This window comes from Dermacentor variabilis, chromosome 3, assembly GCF_050947875.1.
Source record: "Dermacentor variabilis isolate Ectoservices chromosome 3, ASM5094787v1, whole genome shotgun sequence".
NCBI lineage: Eukaryota > Metazoa > Arthropoda > Arachnida > Ixodida > Ixodidae > Dermacentor > Dermacentor variabilis.
In genome coordinates this window covers 154,577,844-154,596,581 of record NC_134570.1, presented here as the reverse complement: position 1 = coordinate 154,596,581, position 18,738 = coordinate 154,577,844, and positions in this window count along the sequence as shown.

Sequence of the window (18,738 nt, the reverse complement as noted above, 5' to 3'; positions counted from 1 at the left end):
CAATTTTGAAAACGCAATGGCCCTTTCTCAAGGCATACACTCCGGAAGCTGTAAGTAATAACGTACCTCTTACGGCGGGGGTGTCTGTACTTCTATGTTGCCGCAACGACAAGCCGTCTCATTCGTCCTCTCGACGCACACTTTGTGGCTGGGAACATGATTATTTGAAGCCAAACTAACAGGAAACATGTGAGTCGGTTCTTGGAGTGTTGTTCCCTGGCGCTCGTCAGTATAAGAAGGTTCATCGGGGAGGTTTGGCACCTGTTGATCAGCAGTAGTAGAAATCGGGCGCGGCGGACCGGACCCCTGGAGCTATGTGGCAGAGGCCCGGCAAAGTTTTAGTGGATTCCATCACACGTAGGAATTGATGGAAACGAAGAAGGTGACGCCCTTGCACGCCTAGCGCTGACATGTGTCCCAAAAGAGAAAGCTCCAAAAGCTATTCGAAACCCTAAGGATGCAATCCGCCTTCATTTTAGAGAGATGCACAAGAATCCACCCGAATCCTGTGTGACTCATGGATTTACACGCGAACAAGCGACGCTTTTATACCGCATCAGGACCGACTCCGCGTACACCCCAGCTTGGTTATTCAAGACTGGGCATCGCGCTTCCCCAGTCTGTGTTTTCTGTGGTGACATTGGCGACATCGAACATTTCATTTGGCTATGCCCGCAGTTTGACACAGAAAGGAAAGCGATGGTCGACAACCTAGAAAAAAGCGGTCTCACGCACGGGACCTTTGAAGACGTTGTTTTCCCCGGAGGGCCCGCGGCATTCAGGAAGAGAGCGCAACGACTGCTGATAGCTTTCCTGCGAGACACGGGGCTCATCAACACCTGGTGACACACCCCTGATCTCAACTCGAAGGAGGATCAGGCGGAACAATTGCCGGCTAAGTATGCCAGGCTAACCCCGCCTGCTTCAACTTCACCACCATCACCACCGCCCGGCAAAGTATCACAGACGTTGCTGACTAAGGAACAGGACAGGGCTCGGTTAGCGTCGGTTGCTGAGATATATGAACTACCGAGGTTGGCACCGTTTTCATGGTATCCAGACAACCAACCTGAGTCAAACCTTGCTTCTTGCCAGAAAACTGTGGTGATGGAGTTGGCAAGTCCTCCACAGAAGCACAGTCGGTACTATTGGGAGTTTGACACGGACTCTGGGTAGGGCGATCATACTGCTCCGCGGAAGCTGCATTCAGCAGATACTTTGTCATCTTTGGTAGCCTCTTTTCACACTCTTCTCTTTGTAACTTCGCCTTTCGTTTAGACGCACCACTTTGATGCGTGCCACCGAGCATTTTGGCATGAATAGATGCTAATTGTTCACCGCACATTTCTTCAGTCCAAGGCCACCGCAGGTCTCGAACGGTGGCCGTCCCGATGACTGGCGCACGCTGCCTGGATGTTCAGTGGCTGGCCGAGAGTGGTGCGTCCCCTGGGAGCTCCTCAGCGGACTGGCTTATGAAAGCTTAACCGGCGGCTCGGGGCTAAATTGCAGCCCGCGATCAACTTCCTTTTACGGACGTGCGCCGCGTCTGTCTGTTACTAGCGCCAAAGCAGGCGTTCACACACGCATAGAATTCCTTGTACAAATTCGCTACTTCTCCTTACAAACTCACTCCTTCTCGCGTTCCGGTCTCGTCTTCCTATTGGCTAGGAGCAATCGTCTGTTCTGGGGGGTTCTCTATTTTTCTTTCGCCCCGTCGACGCCGAGCGTGAGAACGAAGGGGACAGGGTGACTCCTAGCGCGGGCGAAGTTACGCGCCCTCCGTCGCCTGTGAGTCATCTTTTTCTACTTCTTTCTGGAAACTTCGGCGGCCAGTCTCACCTACTTTTTCCGTCGAGCGCGCGCGAGGGGGCGCAGACACTAGGCAGGAATAGGCCGTGGAGACAGACCTTTGTGTCCAGCTCTCCAACTTCCCCCTTCACTCTTCTGCAACTCTAGCGCGAACAGTGAACATTTCATGCCCCACGGCACGCGGAGAAAAGCACGTGTGACGTATTCTTTCCTGTCTAGACACTGCCATCAGACTCATCATGATCTGCTATCGAACTCATCCTCCCCCGCCCAAATTACCATCACGGCAAAGAAAAGTCGAATGGGAGGCACTGTTGGGTACTGCAACACATCCTTTCTATGAGAAGGACAGCGGCGGAACTATCTGAGGTGGAGGGTGGCGTGGTGGTGACGAGGGGCAAGGGAGATTGAGGTCCTCATCCCACATTACATGTTTTAGGTGTTTCCCCCTTGCCCATCCTCTCCAGACAGCACTGGACAGACGGACTGACAGGAAACCACGAAAACTCTTCCAAGCAAACACACCTCGCTTCATAGGAAAGAGGGTCCCGCCGGGGTGGCGAGGGATTCCTTTTTGCAGCTCGACAAGCTCTCCCCAAATGATCAGGCTAAACGCATGATCTTACATTAGGCGGGGGGGGGGGGGGGGGTCCCGTCTGCTCGTTCTGGTTTTCTCGCTTCATACATGTCGCTCGAAGTTCCGCTGCCCATGGTTCCGTATACTAAGCAGGTTAGAATAAATGGGCCCCCTTCTCCTACTGTCCGAAGTGAGGCCCTGGACTGCCGCACACTTAGAACCCCCCCCCCCCTTCTTAAACAAGCCCTGCATACAAAAGTATGTGTGCCCCCAAGCATTGCGGGACGCCTGCGCCGCTCGTCAGCGTGGACTTCCTATGCTTCCGAATGTGCATAGAATAAAGCAGCAAGTGTTGAATAATATACGAACTGCTAAGCAATAAGTAGGCTGTACTTAATAACAGCCGACTTACGCACAGTAATCGCATATAATATATTCAAGGTACCTAAGATTTCACCGCCAGGCCGCGCGGCTCAGTGAATTTACAGATATTATGTGCTAGTTTGAAATTATAATTCCAACTAAAAAGGCAAACTTCAAGATACTGCTACACATAAGGCACGTTCTTGTTGTAAAAATATATTTATTAACAGAATAAAAGTTGTGGAACAACATCATAATTAACACACGCGTCCGTCTTCATTTCGGTTAGTAGAAATCTTAAAATGATGAATAAAATTTATTGGAAGTACAAACATTCTGTGTCTCTAGCCTTGAAATTCTCAACATAAAATTCGCAGTGTTTAAAATAAGAGGAAGCCTTAGGAGTCCTTGTATATGTATGGGAAAGAAGACAGTGACATTGACAAGAACTTTATTAGAGTGCCCTGAGGAACTCGATTGGGGGGTGGGAAAGAAGAAATATATTTTTTTCTTGAGCACCAACTTCACCGCCTGTTTTTTTTTTTCTTCACTAATTTTATAGGAGCGAATGCACACGTCCTGTGCATTTCAGAGCCGGCCACTCAGCCGTAGCTCTCTAGTTATTTATTTCCTTGCTGTTCTTGGACTTCTGAAGAGTGCGTAAAACCCAGCGAAACAACGTAAGTACACCGACGGCTTCGGTATGTTTCAACATAGCTCCTTGTTCTCTAACTACAGCACTGATCTGTTAATCAGTACTACTTAAACCAAACTTGATGCACGCAAAATATGCCACAGCATAAGTACAAATAACTTCATATGGTGGTGAACTCTTTAACCATGACGTACTAGTATTGCTAGATGTAGACATCCGAAACAAACTTCTCAGCCATGTATCACTGTGTAACGATTGTCAAGGAAAGCGCTCTTGCTCGATTTTATCAGGTAATATCGAAACGAATTTTTTACCCACTTAACCCCAGGAAGTAAAATATATAAGTCTATAAGAAAATGCGAAACTTGACATAAAGCCCACGGCAGCATTTCTGACGCACTTGAGCGAAGTTACAGTTGTGGATAGCTCAGCAAAGCGATTACTAGTTGCTTAATTAAAATACTAAGAAATTTTAAAATCGAGCAACATTTTATTCTTTGTTCTATGAGTGTACGCTCCATTGCCACAAATAAAGGTGATCAAGTTGTTCTGCGTCTCCTTCGTGTGGACTGGTGTTTGAACTTACTGAGCTCGAAGAAGGTTCTTGAATTTATCGTAGACCACACGAAAGTAAAGCCTGGTGTGCGATTGAATCATGTAGTTTTACGTGCCAGAACCACGATCTGATAATGAGGCACGCCGTAGTGGTAGACTCCGGATGTTTTCACCACCTGGAGTTATTTAACGTGCACATAAATATAAGTACACGGGTGCTTTTGCATTTCGCCCCCATTGAAATGGAGCGGCAGTGGTAGGGATTTGATCCCGCGACCTCGGAGTTTGTTGCGCAACAACAAAGCCATTAAGCAACCACGGCGGGTCAAAGCGTGGTGTTCACGCGCATTTCTTCTTAAGCAAAATTTGCCTTGAATAATTGAAAAGCATTTTTTGAAAAGTCACTTCAACATCTTTTATGAGTGTTTCCCCCCAGTGACCTTTTGTGCTCCAAAAGTCTTGTGTTTACACACCGACTCGTCTGGCCGATGTATACTTTTCCACACGATATGGGCAAACAGTAGACAACGGACGACCTGCACTCGACAAGTTTTTCCTTACGCTTGACCGTGCACTTACGACCATTTACTCTTATTTTTGTTGAAACTCTACGATCGAGTCCGGCACATATTTTTCCGGGCTTGTTAGGAGCTGAAAAAGCTACTCGCAGACCATATCTGCCACCTACGTTTTTAGGTTATGCGCAATTTTGTGTGCATATCGTATTGACACAGTTTTGTTGCTGTCAATCTCTTTTCTGTTACGCTCTTTCTGATAGTCGTTGCGCATTATAGGCTGATGTACACAGTACATGTTTTTCACGTCCTGCATTCTTTAGTCTGATAACTTGTCGGCTGAAAGTTTCTTTTATTTTTTTTTTCGGGCAAGACTTAGTTAAGGCCGCCCGCAGGCACGAGAAAGCTTTCTCGTGCCTATAATACCTTTAATCTTGCCTTGATTTTCTTTGACGTCGGAGGGTGCGCAGGTATATAAATATGAAGTATGTGTTCTGAAATAAAACAGTTGCGATTGCAGCGAGTGTCGTCTTTTCTGTGTGTCTTCACTGTGTCCGTGTCAGTTCGCTGCTTCACCAGCAAGGTATGACTAAGTATGGTGGTTACCAAAGCCAGTGTGCCCACGCCAGGGGCGCAATCTAATAACGGTTCGGAAGGCTTGGTTCACTTGGTTTCACGTGATTAGTAAAAATTTTGCTTGCGTCAGAAGCCATCAGAGACAGCGTGGCGGCGCTGCAAATTATGAATACGTCACGCATCCGTCAATCGTTTTCAAAGCGAACTCTTCGTTGGCTAAGAGCGGATCCGGCGAAGAGTTAGCCCGCTTTGGGTTCCGTCGCGGTGGCTTGGCTGTTGGCTTGCGACCCTGGTCGCGCGACCCCGGAGACACACGGGCGTCGCGCGCATGTGCGTTGGTTACTGCGGAGGCTATCACAATTGCACTTGTCGTCTGCTTGACGTTACTCTTTCGGTGTCAACCATGGCTGGAAGTGTGATAAGCTTTCGAAAACATGACGGAAAATTATTGGCACCGCCCCTGCCTGCTTTATAAGGAGACCTTTCGCAGGCCACGCTACGAACTGGAGGAGACTCGGTTGCAAGGGTACCAGTAGTCATTGCACGCAGAGGGAGGAATTGCAAGCTGCAGTTCATCAACACCAGCCTGCAGGTCCGTCGGAAGCGATGTATTAATCGGAATGGCCTCGGTCTATGTTGCGGACGCTATCGACGAAGTTGCTCTCGAAATTACTGTGCTATAAAGTAAAAGGGCTGGGTCAGCTTTCCAGTGGCCTCTGCTTCAAAGCCAATGCCAAGGAGACAATCGCATGGTGATATCAAATTCCCAGAGCTATCGACAGCGTGAATAGCTCGCAGATTGCCGTTCAACAATCAGAAGGGTTGAAACTTGGCTGCTCCTGTGCTTCCTTCATTCGGCTGATAAAAGTGAAGAGACATGACGGGGATATATTGTGGAGATCTCTTATTTGGCTGCCCAAGCTTTTGCTCGCGCTCGCGAGTGCCGCACTTTCGTCGTCAATTTGACGGCATAGCGCGAACACTCAGCACCACGCTCTTCGATTTTATGTCGCGCAGGCAATACAAGGCCCGTAATCGTAATGTTCGATTTCATGTTCCGTTGCTTCTACCACGCCACACCTTGAGACATATCGCCGCAATAGCGCCAGCGCGGCGGCGAGCGAATCATGTCCCAGCCGATGACGACAGGCGAAAAAAAGAAGGATAATTGATATAGTCCGCTAGTAAAGAAGGCCCTAATAACCAGTTCACGGTTTTGTTGTGCTCGCTACTCAGAAAGTAGTGGGAGTGCATTCCTGGTTCGTACATCGTGCAAGCTCCTGGTAGCAGACGACATGGCGCTGCGCTCTGCCAACTCATTTGCGCTTGGGATACCGCCTGTCGGCTGAGAATGAAGAAGAGTGACATTAATAAATTACTTAAAGCATTGCGCAAACTCCCGGCACCTAACGTTTATACTCTTGAGCTTGCCAGATAATATTTAGTTTATATTTAATCAGCAGGGAGAAACATTCTACAGCTCCTCGTTTAGCTCGTCATATGATGAGGTACAGTTCAGAGGCCACACCTTCTCGTCTATTGGCAACGTCCTTCCCTACTTCCAACTCCGGCTTGGGACTGACCAATTTAGTGTAATTAAGAAGCGAAGTGAACGGTTCGCTTTCCCAACCGTTATAAGATTCCGCCCCAGATAACAGAACGCGCGCCCAAAGTGGCTAGCAAAACATGAACAGCTGACGTTGGCCGATGCTGAAAGACCGTCAGAAACTTGTTCCTCGGAGTTGGACATTAAAATAAAACAATGTTGTTACAAATCACAACGAAATGCCCAACATATACATAGTTTAAACATAGTTTAAAGGCCGCAATGGCTTCGGTATAAGTAACACGGGAGGAACACGAAGGGGACCACGCATTCCACACTGGTTAATAAATGAGCCCTGGCGCGATAGTGGGCAACGATGCCATTGTCAGTTGACAAGCACAATGGTACTAGCACCACTTTGACGTACAGCGAGCATCACAAACTTTCATTTGCAAGCTTGTATTTTAAATTAGTGCACGCACACCTTGTGGGATGGTGCACAGCAACCAATTGCTTTGCCACAATGTCTGAAGGAGCTCGCCACAAAGAACCATCGCACTCTAACAAAGAACGCGAACCATCAGCCCCCACGCCACGGCACAGCACAGCTTCCAGTCGCGAAGCAACAGACTCATGGCTGCTTACCATTATTTAGAAATGAGCGCTTTGTCGAGTACTGTTTTCACAAGAGTTCTGAAAAATATTAACCGTCATGGGCCATTGTGTTGAACGCTGGCCTCTCACATTAGTAACAATGAAATATTACCGAGAAGGAAGGTTCACTTCCTCCTCGCAATCACACTCTCTTTCTCTCCAGTTTCGTATCATTTCAAGACAAAACGGGCTGTTTTGTTTTTGATGGTTTTTAATGAAAATATTTTCTCCCACAGAGGCATTCTGGGAAGTGCAGAGGCCTGTCTTTTTATGGCGTTTTAATGAAATAATTTGGTCCCACAGCTGCATTCTACGGCTCTTTTTGGTTCTTAGTAATGTTTTAGTTTTTATCTTTATTTCGAGGGAATCCATTTCGACGATCTTTCAAAAATTCTGCTTTGGAATATAAATATTCCAGTGAAATTATACTCCAACCGAGCCGAGAAATTAATGTGAAATCTTATGGGGAGTTCCTTAGGAGTAAAAAAATTTTTTTTTGGGGGGGGGGGGAGGGGGAGTGGGTGCTGCCAGAACATTATTGGAACGCTTTTTGGTTTAGTCGGCATCTCCTCGATAGGTCCAAAATGTCCCATCAGAACACTTGTGGGACATTTCCCGCAGATAAGTTGTTTCTTGGGTTTATTGAGCATCGTTTCTCAGTTCTCCCGTGGCGAATGGAAGTACCTCTCTTTGCAGCGTAGCCCAAACGAGGACTCGGGGCCCGATCAGAAGTCATCTCATTGAACCACTTAGGTGGCCTCTCTACAAATGCAATGATATCTCGCTAAAAAGACAAGCCTCCTATTCTCAGTTTTCATGCACATTTTCGATGGTTGCACCCAACGTAAGCTTACCTGCGCATGTATTCTGCGAAGATCACTTTCGCCGATACTAACGCCATGGCCATGGATTGTGCTACACTTGCCTCTTGCCGGTAGAGAAAGCTGACAAATAGACGTTGCTCCTCATTGTCACCTGGTCTGTGACTTGTGTTTTTCTGTGCCAAGTCTCATTCTGCAACTTCAGTAACTTGCCCAGCTTTCCATACCGCCCTCAGTGCTTTTTCTGTGTATCACGTTCTACAAACTTACTAGCAGCTGAAAAATTACTGTTAGTTTTAGTGTGCTAACTCAGTAACCCCGGGTGGGAAAACCGCACGAACAACCTTCATGTGTAGGCATGATACGCTTTTTTTCTTCTGCATGAGCATTGCAAGTGTCCAACATGCAGATTTTTGCAGTTCGTGTTTATTATACAAAGGAGAGCCCAGTAGGTAGGACTTAGTGCCTTAAGTGACGTAATTTTATTTCTAAGCATTGCATTCAGGTAGAAAGAAAAGTCGTGTTGGCTTGTTTTACCTGGTCTTTGATTGAGTAATAAGCCTTTGCCCGAATGTTTTCTATATGCTGCTGCAAAAGCCGACTACCTTCTGTTGCCCTTGCCACCGTTACTCAAGTTGTGGCCAAGTGCAAAATAATGTGATAATGTGTGTTTCGGTTTTTAGTACAATGTTATTTTTTGTGCCATGTGTTTTTTTTTTCAATTTGTTCAGCAGTAATGAACATGTCACGCATTTCATATACTTTCGTGCAGATTTATAAGTAAGCTTTCCTCCGGTATGGCTCTCAATCAAACAATGTTAGCATTTTATTCTATCTTTCAGGTATTTTGCGTGTCATTGTTTTTGCCATTACCAGTTAGTTTTCCCTTTTTATAGTTGTCATGACTATGTCATACACGTCGTCCAATTTTGTGCAATTTCTTAGTGCACATATCAGGAGCTCGTATACATTTGGGTCTTGAGGACGTTATATAAAAATCTTGTTTTGTTTATGTGTGTACATGAAACGGCCTTCGCGTTTTCTAGCGCTTTCTTTTGTTATTTCACCATCTGTGAACTTTTATCTTTACTACTCTTGTATATGTCATGCACCTTTCACTTTTGCTCATTTTTTGAGCGTGTATCACACCACGTTGTAAGAAAAATCTGTTTTCGGAAACGAAATCAATAAAGCGAGACTAAACATCTGTTGTGTTGTAAGTGGATTTTTTTTATGTCCCGGCACATACTGGTATAATATAAGTATGGGCAAGACTGCGTGCATGCCAACGCATAGCCCACGGCGCACCACGCGCCAGCTCGCAAGCAATGCCAATGCGCGGCGTAGCGCGCCCATTGCTTGCGAGCTGGCGCGTGGCGCGCCGTAACAAGCGCGCTATAAAAAAAGGAAAAACGCGCCGCTTACGAGTAAAAACAAAAAAAAAAAAGTGAGCGGCGCGCGCGGCATGGGGGAAAGGGAGTGGAGCGGGTCGGCATAATAAAAACAAAAAGGAAAGAAAAACGTTTGGAAGAGGAGGTGACGCGCGGCTGCTGTTGCCATGACAACGTAAACAGTCACGTGTGCCGCAATTTAGCTTCTGCGTCGCCCATTGGTTAGGGCCGTAACTGAAGGGAACCTTGGCGCTAGCGTCGAAAGAGCGTCTGCTCGAAAACGGCCAATGGGAGCCATCAGTAACACTCATTAATTAAGCATTCTATAAGTTAAATATTGTCTTAGAGGCCATTCACATTTGGAAACATTGGGAAACTTTTCATGGCTGAACTGCACAGGCGCACGAGTTGGGTGAAGCTCTTGAATTGTGAAGAGCAGAGCCTGTCCGGATGTAATTTTTTAGCAAGGTTAGCCTACCATTAATATAGACACACAACCTACAAAAGTCAATGTATCAGCGCAAGTAATCCACTGTAACTTTGCCGCCAGATTTTCCTGGCTCTGTGTGATCATCACAATGCGTAATTTTTCTACTTTGTTTCAGGACTGCGGTCATTTCATTGCTAGCTGTCAAGATGAAGAGAGAGATTTACAGAAAGGCTGAGAAGTCGGCCTGAGCTATAACTTGCTCCGGTCTGCTACTCTACATCAGGATGAAGATTTCGTAGCCAAACATAAGGCGTCATCCTGCGGTTCCCTTTTTCAGCAACAGAGGCATTGGCATCTTGTTACCTAGAACTTTTCTTTTTCATCATTTACGCACCGTGACCAGTTTAGTGGCTTGAATTTGAGTGATTGCTGTAGCACCGATTCCATGGGACAAAATATATCAAGCCATGTCTGTTGCAGTAAGGAAGAGGAGGAGGAGGAAAACTTTCGCAGTTCCGCCCGAAAGGAGAAGTACCGATTGTGGTAGCGAAATAGTAGATAGCTGTATAAAGTAAGCATAGTAGTTTTATCGGCCGTATAAACTTGTAAACATTCGCTAAATGAACAATGATGGAATGTGGAACCGTGACTCAACGAGGACGTAGAAAGAAAGACACACACACAGGCAGCGCTGTCTTCGTGTGTCTGTTTCTTTCTACGTCCCTGTTCAGTCGTGTTTACGCATTCTATGACGCATTCAAACCAACGATCCCGCCAGCGTGTTTTAACTAACTTAACAAGCACAGTGGCATGCGCGCACAGGTAAACATGAACACATCCCGCTCGATGAGCGCGTAAACTCGCTGTCAAAATCCTGAGGTGTGCAATTGCGGTGGCAGCAAGCGAATCGACCTTCGTGCATCGCTCGCTTCAATCTCGCCTCAACGCCAACAAAATGTCGAAAGCACAGCGCATACGATATTACCTGTACTACGCGCTTTTTGCAAACATCGCAGATTGTTTTGAAGTTGAGGCCCGGACAGGCGAGCCTTTGGCTACGTCGGACATCGTTTTTACGACACACGAGCGCCGGCAACACGTCCCTACGGCGTCCGTCACAGGCATGACGGAAGAAAAAACTGAAGAGGGGCCCTGAGGTAACTCTTTGTGAAGCTAGTTGAAGCCCGAAGTTCGCGTTGCTCCGCCATCATGTGAGGCCAGTTCTCCTCTCTTGTTTACATTTCTGCGAAACCATGCTGCGCTGCGGGTAACCGGGGCGAGGGGGGGGGGTTTAAAATTGCTAGTAGGTACAGCGGGACGTGGTGCTTTTCACGGCGCCCGACGTTTCTGCGCAGGTGCAAGTAAGAGCAGGTGCGAGAGAGAAAATCTGGCGGCCTTGGCCCCTTGAATATGTGAATCTGCCTAGGCACAACGGGGGAGGTTTCTTAACGCGTGTTGTATGCGTTTGGCCCCTAGGCATGCCGGCATTGCGGAGTGCGGTCCAGTTTGTTTACGCTCCGCGGCTGGCTGCCCGTGCGGTGAGGCAGTGGGCACGGACGCCCCATTTGGTGATCGCTGTGTCTGAAGGGGCAAAGTTCTGACTGGTGTTGTATAAGTCGCGGGGCGCTTTTTTTAGTCGCGACGATAGATTACATTTTTACAAGCACTGCTCCAGGAGGGCACATGTAACCGGCAAACGGAGGCCTCAGGAGGTCACCTGAGGTTATATTAAAGCCGGCGGCGCAGGATTTCCGGGGCACCGAAGCGGTAGCGGGGGGATCAAAGCTGGAAGTAGGGTGGCCCGTGGGTTGGGGCCGCGGAGGCCGAAGCGTGCCAGGCGGTGTTCGCATAAGAAATTGACTGTCCGCGATAGCGGACAGCCAATCTTATACTCCTCTGGCACGCGCAGGCCTCTGCGAACCCCAACCCACGGGCCAGTACGGGTTCTAGCTGTGATGTCCCCGTTGCCGCTTTGGTGCCCTGGAGGCGCCGCAAATAATGCGAAATAATGACACGTTGTTTTAATAAATAAAAAACACAATTGAATAAATGTAATTGCGTCGAGCCGCCAACTTGCGATGCTAAGTTCAGCACTACCACGCCCCGCGACTTCTGCCGGCACGCCTAGGAACAAGTGCAAACAACACGCGCTAAGAAACTCCTCCGCAGTGCCTTGGCAGAGTCGTATATTCAAGGAGCAAAAGTCCCCACATTTCCTCTCTCGCACCCGCTCATACTCGCGCATGCGCGCATACTTCCGTCGTCGCCGCAAGTGCCACGCCCCGCTGTACCTACTAGCCATTGGAAATATGCGACCGGGGCGCTCGGATGCGCGCGCTCCGCAGCAATCCTAAACCAAACGATGTAATCACGATGTCTTATTGCATTACCGTTGCCGAATTCATGCTGAAAGTAGGTCCAGTCCGCTGGTTTTAGCGGCTTTTATTAAACATGCCTTTCATCAGCCCAACCAAATGAACTGTTATCAAGCGCACGTACAGGCCGCTGCCACGTTCTTGCGTGTTTTTAAAGATCCCCTTTATCGCTACCTTCTACATGCTTTTCTCTGCTTGGATTTCCTCGGGCTCTCAGACGCACTTGCGGGCTAGTCGAATGGCGATATGAAAAAAATAATATACATATTCTCACTGCACTGCAAGAATGCACTGGAGGCACGTGCGACACACCGACCCATTTGCGATCCACCGGGAGGCATACGTTCTGTTGAGCCTTGCTCACTCTTGCAGCGCATCTGCCAACCTTCATTTCCCTGCACTTCCCTCGCGCACAGATAAGATGCGCCGGCGGTAGCGAAGATTCGTTCCTTAATAAATCAAAGCAGCCGCTTCTTTCCCATCTTCCTGGATGAAGCGTCGACTGGCCGGCGCACGGTGCCGAGAGCAGCAAAACGCACATATTCTGTGTAAAGCTCTATGAGCACGTGCATTGTAATACACCTGTGTATGTGTGTATGACCCTCGAACGCGCTCTGGTTAAAATAGTTCGTGCTGTCGCGAGTACTGCGAGAAACAAGCAACAGTTGAGTAACATGTGTTTTAATATGCACAAGAGCAACTTGTTACTGAACACAAAGTACTTAAACCAGAATTATACATTCTTGAATAACGTAGGTTTTACGTGCCGCAAATGCACCATACGCTGTCTGAAGCAGGAATCGCTCACTTGCAAGGCATTCATTATACAGGTTCTGAAACGCATCGGTTTCGGCCTGCTATGAAACGTTAGCATGATTCTGCCGAAGAGGGCAAAATTTCCCGTGGATATTCATTCGTCCGTTGCCATTGCCGTGATACGGTACATTGCGTACAGCGTTGCATGCGCGTTCATTTCACGAGCTTTAGTTCCTCCTGTGCCACCTGGCCACAGCAACATCCCGGAGAGCATGGTCTAGATAACACCAACAAAACACGGAGGCTCGCGCAAACCAGCCCACACGACGCCTTTGCCACAGTACGAAATCTGTGGAGCAACACGTGTGAACGTACTCAAACATAGCAAAGCCGCCAGACTGGCCCGAGAATATGGCCGCTAAAGCAAAAGAAAGACCAACAAAGCAAAAAAAAAAGAAATAATACGTCACTTCCTCCATACCTTTCTTCTAGTGCGCGGATGGGGTAGGGTCACTTCCTCGGCTTTTTTCTTCCTGCGTGGCCCGGCCCATCCTCTGCAGCCAAATCTTCCGGCGAGCCGCGTTGCTTCTTGCGGATGGAATAACGAAATGTTCTTTCCCCTAGCCTCCTCGGTTGTTGCACCCATAAGCGCAACATAGGCTAGGCAACACCGCAATACGTATTCGGCGTCAGCGCTAGTGAAACGCTCTCCGCCAAAACTCTGCCGCCAGAAACCAACCGATGCGCGATTTCTATACCCGGGAATGGCGCCGGCGTCTGCTACGAACCAAAAAAGCGCGCGCTAGCACGTGACCACGGCGCTGCGGCCAATAGGAGGGTCGACTCTCCGGAAGCGTGCCAGGCGACAGAGAAAGCGGCAGAGTTCAGAAGAAGTCGTAACTTTTAGATCATTTAGGGGCTGACGCCCCCATTCCTAGTCTGACCCCTGTGCCTCGCGCACGACAGGAGGTGGCAAGCTTGCAGTCCGCGTTCCTTGCTCGCGCACGCGAGATTGAACCACGTTCGCCGGCTCACCCTCGCACGCTTTCACTCACCCATACAGCATGCGGCGCGCCGAGGCTTTTGTCACCCTTGGACTTTATACAGAACCTCACGGCGACGGCGACCGTGACTGCAGAAATGCGCCTGGAGTGTCCATATAATTGATATCGCAATAAAAGTTTGAGGGCGCTTAAGCTTCGCCTTTAGGGGAAGAACGATCCCTGACTGCTTTTCACGCTTCCCGGCAAATGCAGCTTATGTAACCGTAATGTTTACCGGGAAACGCTGGCAGCGAGCGCCATGCACGAAGGTGAACTTTCTGGTAGAAAAGTAGCCTCTTGCGTGGGCCGATTTCCTGTTATTCAGTCGCACTGTCAGTCTGGGAAGATCTAACATAAAAGTTATGCGCTTCCGCCTGTGTTTTGTTTTTCTGACATATATTTGTGGTCTGTGTTGCTCAGCTCGGACCTGCAGCACCAACTCTGGGCCGTCCTGCGAGCTGAAGAAGCTGCTAAGGGCCAACAACTCTTGGCCGAATCGTAGGCGGGTTCCAGGCCCAAACCACCAAATCGCAGGGCACTCAATAAAGTTATTTCAATGAATGAATGAATGAATGAATGAATGAATGAATGAATGAATTCGTGGGCTGTTATTCTCAAAATTCCGAGGAATAACTTTGCAAAGAAGGAAAGACAACGAATAAGCAACTTTGGTGACTGAAGAGTGGTTGGGTATGCGTGATCCGGAAGGCTTTTTGCCGAAACAACGGTAGACGCTGTACGTGGGACGACAGCGCCGTATTTCCTGCGACGCGGGGCCCTTAACGCTGTCTTTAAAGAGGCCTAGTCATAGAGAAATACGTTCAACAAGAACGGACGCCCACAGAGAGCCCAGCGGCCGAACTGACTGTAGCGAAGCAAGCAGATTGTATTAACATCTTTCGATCTCGGTTTTAGGCGCGCGCGTTTTGAACTCTACCTAGCACGTGTTACGCCAGCTGCGCTAAACTGTGTGGCATATGCTTTTTTTTTGCTTCTGTTGCTCAAGCGTGCGTGGTCTTATTACCGAAGTGTAATATTATTTAGTAAGAATGATTGCGAACGATCTTTACAAGCCACCATGGAATCTGTACCACATGCAATTTCATAGAGTAGACGCATGATACCTTGTAAATGAAGAGATGTTTAGTTTGCTCTATATAAATGCTCCTTCCGGGCTTCTTGTTCGTTTTTACAACGTTGTGGGACCAGGTAAGCAGTGGTTGTCCCCGTACGAAGCTCCACCGGACGGCATCAGCTGAGAAAGTAAATTACAAGCATGCGTCATTTCGGTATTTAGCCCTTGTGGGAATAGTGTGTGTAGATGGGAAACGTGCGAAAGTGGCCGAATATGGGCGGCATCACAAACTCAAACCATTCGCTTCTACATTCGCATGGCGTAGAAAATACGCGACTCATTCGAAACAATATCATCAAACATGAGAAGATCTGATTTCCAAGCATTCCCCATCCCCGAGCATTATTTCCTGTACTTTAAGAGCACAAATGCACCGGCGACTACACGTTTCTAGAGGAACTTGTCCTCAGCCGACGCCGTAGGGTACACTACGTACACAGAGTTGACCACAACGCACGCTTTCAGCCAGACCATGCTAGACACTCGCAGAATGCCTTCTATTCGCACTCAAGACAAATGCGTGGGTGCAAAGCCTGTTTTCAGTCGTTCAGAAGACAGAATTTTCCAGTTCTTAGCTTTTGAGCTCCTCGGCGTTATCGTATGCGTCTTCTGCCGGCGCAAGCAACACACTCGTCCTATCACTGTTGGCAATCGCTAGTCGCGCTTTCGACAAGCGTGAGTACTGAAAGAAGGCATATGTCATTGGGGGGGGACATTAAAAGCGTTACAAACTTGTCTCACTAAAATCCAGCACGCGCCAAACTGTCACGACGGTGGAGATGTTTTTTTGCTAACTGCGTCACAACACCCGACGGGGCGAGTGTGCCTCGATAGTATCCCAAAAAGTAAAGAACTTAATTGCAGTAACGTTGGCGGTTCGATAATGTGTCACGAACTTGTCCCAGTAAGGTTCAGTACACGCGAAACTAACTTCATCACACAGACGAGCTGCTTTTCGATAACTGTGACACAAAGCCAGCTGCGGCGAGCATGCCCAAAAACTACCGAGACGAGTTAAAATAATGTTGGCGTTCATAGAAAGCGCCGCAAACATATGCCAGTACGAGCCATAAACTCTAACTGCGCCAGGACGGCCGAGCTGTTTTTCTCTAACTGCGTCACAAGTCTTGGTTCCGTGCCGTAAAAGCCAAAAGTGCTTGAAACGCGTCGGTGAGTGTCAAACAAAATTTCTCACCTCGCCGTGCTCGCCGTGCAGTGGTGGCGTGACGAAATGCAGAAGGAACGCAAGAATACGCCGGGAGCCCAACAAACAGGCTACATCCAAAAGAAACGGCTTGCCGAGCAGGCGAACTTCACATGCTTAGGCGGCCTCGCTCGCTTCGCTGGCGTGTCTGATGCATGACGCATGCACCTGGCGCGTCTGGCGTGCGGTTAGCTTATGGGTAGGTTATGTAAGAAAAATAAGTCGCAAAGTGTAAGTTCATTTAGGCGCAGGAGGAGGAGGAGGAAATAACTTTATTGGGTCCTGAGGAACCCCTCCCCACCCGCTCTTGGTTTAGTGGTCGGCAGGGGTCGCGGGCCGCACCCGCGTTGGGACGGGAAGCCCGTGAGTGAGCCTCTGTCCTTTCGTGAGCCCTCTGGACGGCCCGGAGCTGGGTCTGGTGGTCGTCGCTTCGCAGGGCGTCCACTATTTGGATCGGACTGCTGGTACGATCTGTTGGGAACTCGGCGCTGACGCCCGTGGTTGTACCTGGGTCGCAAGCCCCAAGGGTAGCGTTGGCCTGGCGGCCTGGGGTACAACTGCAAGCATCCGAAGGTCCCGGCAAAGCATGAGTCGACAGGTAACAACGAAACAACTTGTTTATTTTAACATCGCAAAGAGTTGGCGGTCAGGTTTGACCGAAGTAGAGAGACGGGAGAGCACTTCACTCAACGGAAGAAATCGGAGCCCTCCTCTTGGCGTCCGGGGGCAGCTGTTTTTATACTCTCGCAGTTGAGGGCAAGAAGGAACCCCTCAAAAGACGAGCACGTGAATGTACAATGGGCTAATGGTGACGCACACTGTCGTAGCGATGCCGTAGCACCATGTCGTGGCGCTGCGCAAGATCTCGTAGCAACTGGTCGTGGCGCTGCGCAGCACACTGTCGTGGCGCTGCGCAGCACACTGTCGTGGCGCTGCCGGTCGGACACAATGACTGTAACGAGAAGATGGTCCCTGCTTTGGCTTCGCCTGTTTCGGGCACAATGACTGGAACGAGATCCCTGCTTTGGCATCGCCTGTTTCGGGCCCAATAACTGGAATGAGATCCCTGCTTTGGCATCGCCTGTTTCGGGCACAATGACTGGAATGCGAGGGGGATCCCTAGGCGGTCGCATCGCCGCAGACGCGCCTGGAAACACCTGGCGATGAGTGTTGCGGCGACGACGATCGGGCCAAAATGTCTGCCGCCCCGCCGCAGTTGGCGCCGGCAAAACCACGTGTCGCAGGCGAATCGTAACAGACCGCCCCGCCGGGGAAAGGAGATCCCGATGGACAGGGGACTGCATCCGCTGTCCGGAGGGATGTCGCTCGATGATGCTCATAACCGAAGTCGGGCGTCCCTTGACGTTTCTTGAGCGCAGCGCACAGAGAAGGCCTCGTTCTCTCGTTCAGGTTCGCACGGGACACTGCAAAGTGACTTCGGGAGAGTTCACATTTTTGTTCTCGTTCCCGGCAAGCGTTAGAACTACGCTGAAAACTCAACCGCTCAGTCAGCAAGCACGGCACAACCCTCACTAAGCCCTGCCAGGCTCTTTCCCCTTTTTATACCACTGCCTAGTTCCTTACAGTAGTCTAGCATCACTCAGAACGCGTCCACAAATTGAAAAATTGCACTAGAAAGCATATCATCACTTTGAAACACTAAACAAAAGCAATATGTTAAAAAAAATCCTGCCTCAGGAAGAAAAACATCAGTAACAAACAATTTTGAGGCTGATTCCTACGTTAGGGGCTTCGACTTAAGCCATCGGCGTTACCGTTGAGACTCCCCTTTTTGTAACGCACCTCAAAGGAATATTGTTGTAAAGCGAGGCTCCAGCGCAGGAGGCGGCCATTTTTGGGAGAGATGGTCTGCAGCCATTGGAGAGGGCAGTGATCTGTCTCAATGATAAACCTCGAGCCGGCTAGATAGCATGACAATTTCTGAACGGCCCACACGAGACATGCACACTCTTTCTCGGTGGCGCTATACGCCTGCTCACGACTGGTCAGCTTACGACTAGCATACAGGACGGGGTGTTCTACTTCTCCATTTTCCCGTTGGCACAGTACAACGCCCATGCCTCGCTCACTAGCATCGCACTGAACAATGAACTCTTTTGTATAGTCTGGCGATCGTAGCACAGGCTGGCTTGTTAGGGCACTCTTTAGGGCGCTAAAAGCTCTTTCCTTGGTCTCGTCCCAGACGACTGTTTGAGGCTCTGTCTTTCTTAGAGCATCCGTCAGGGGAGCCGCGATATCAGAGTACCTAGGGATGTACCTCTGATAGTAGCCGGCGACACCTAAGAACGACCGAATATCGGTCTTTGTGCGCG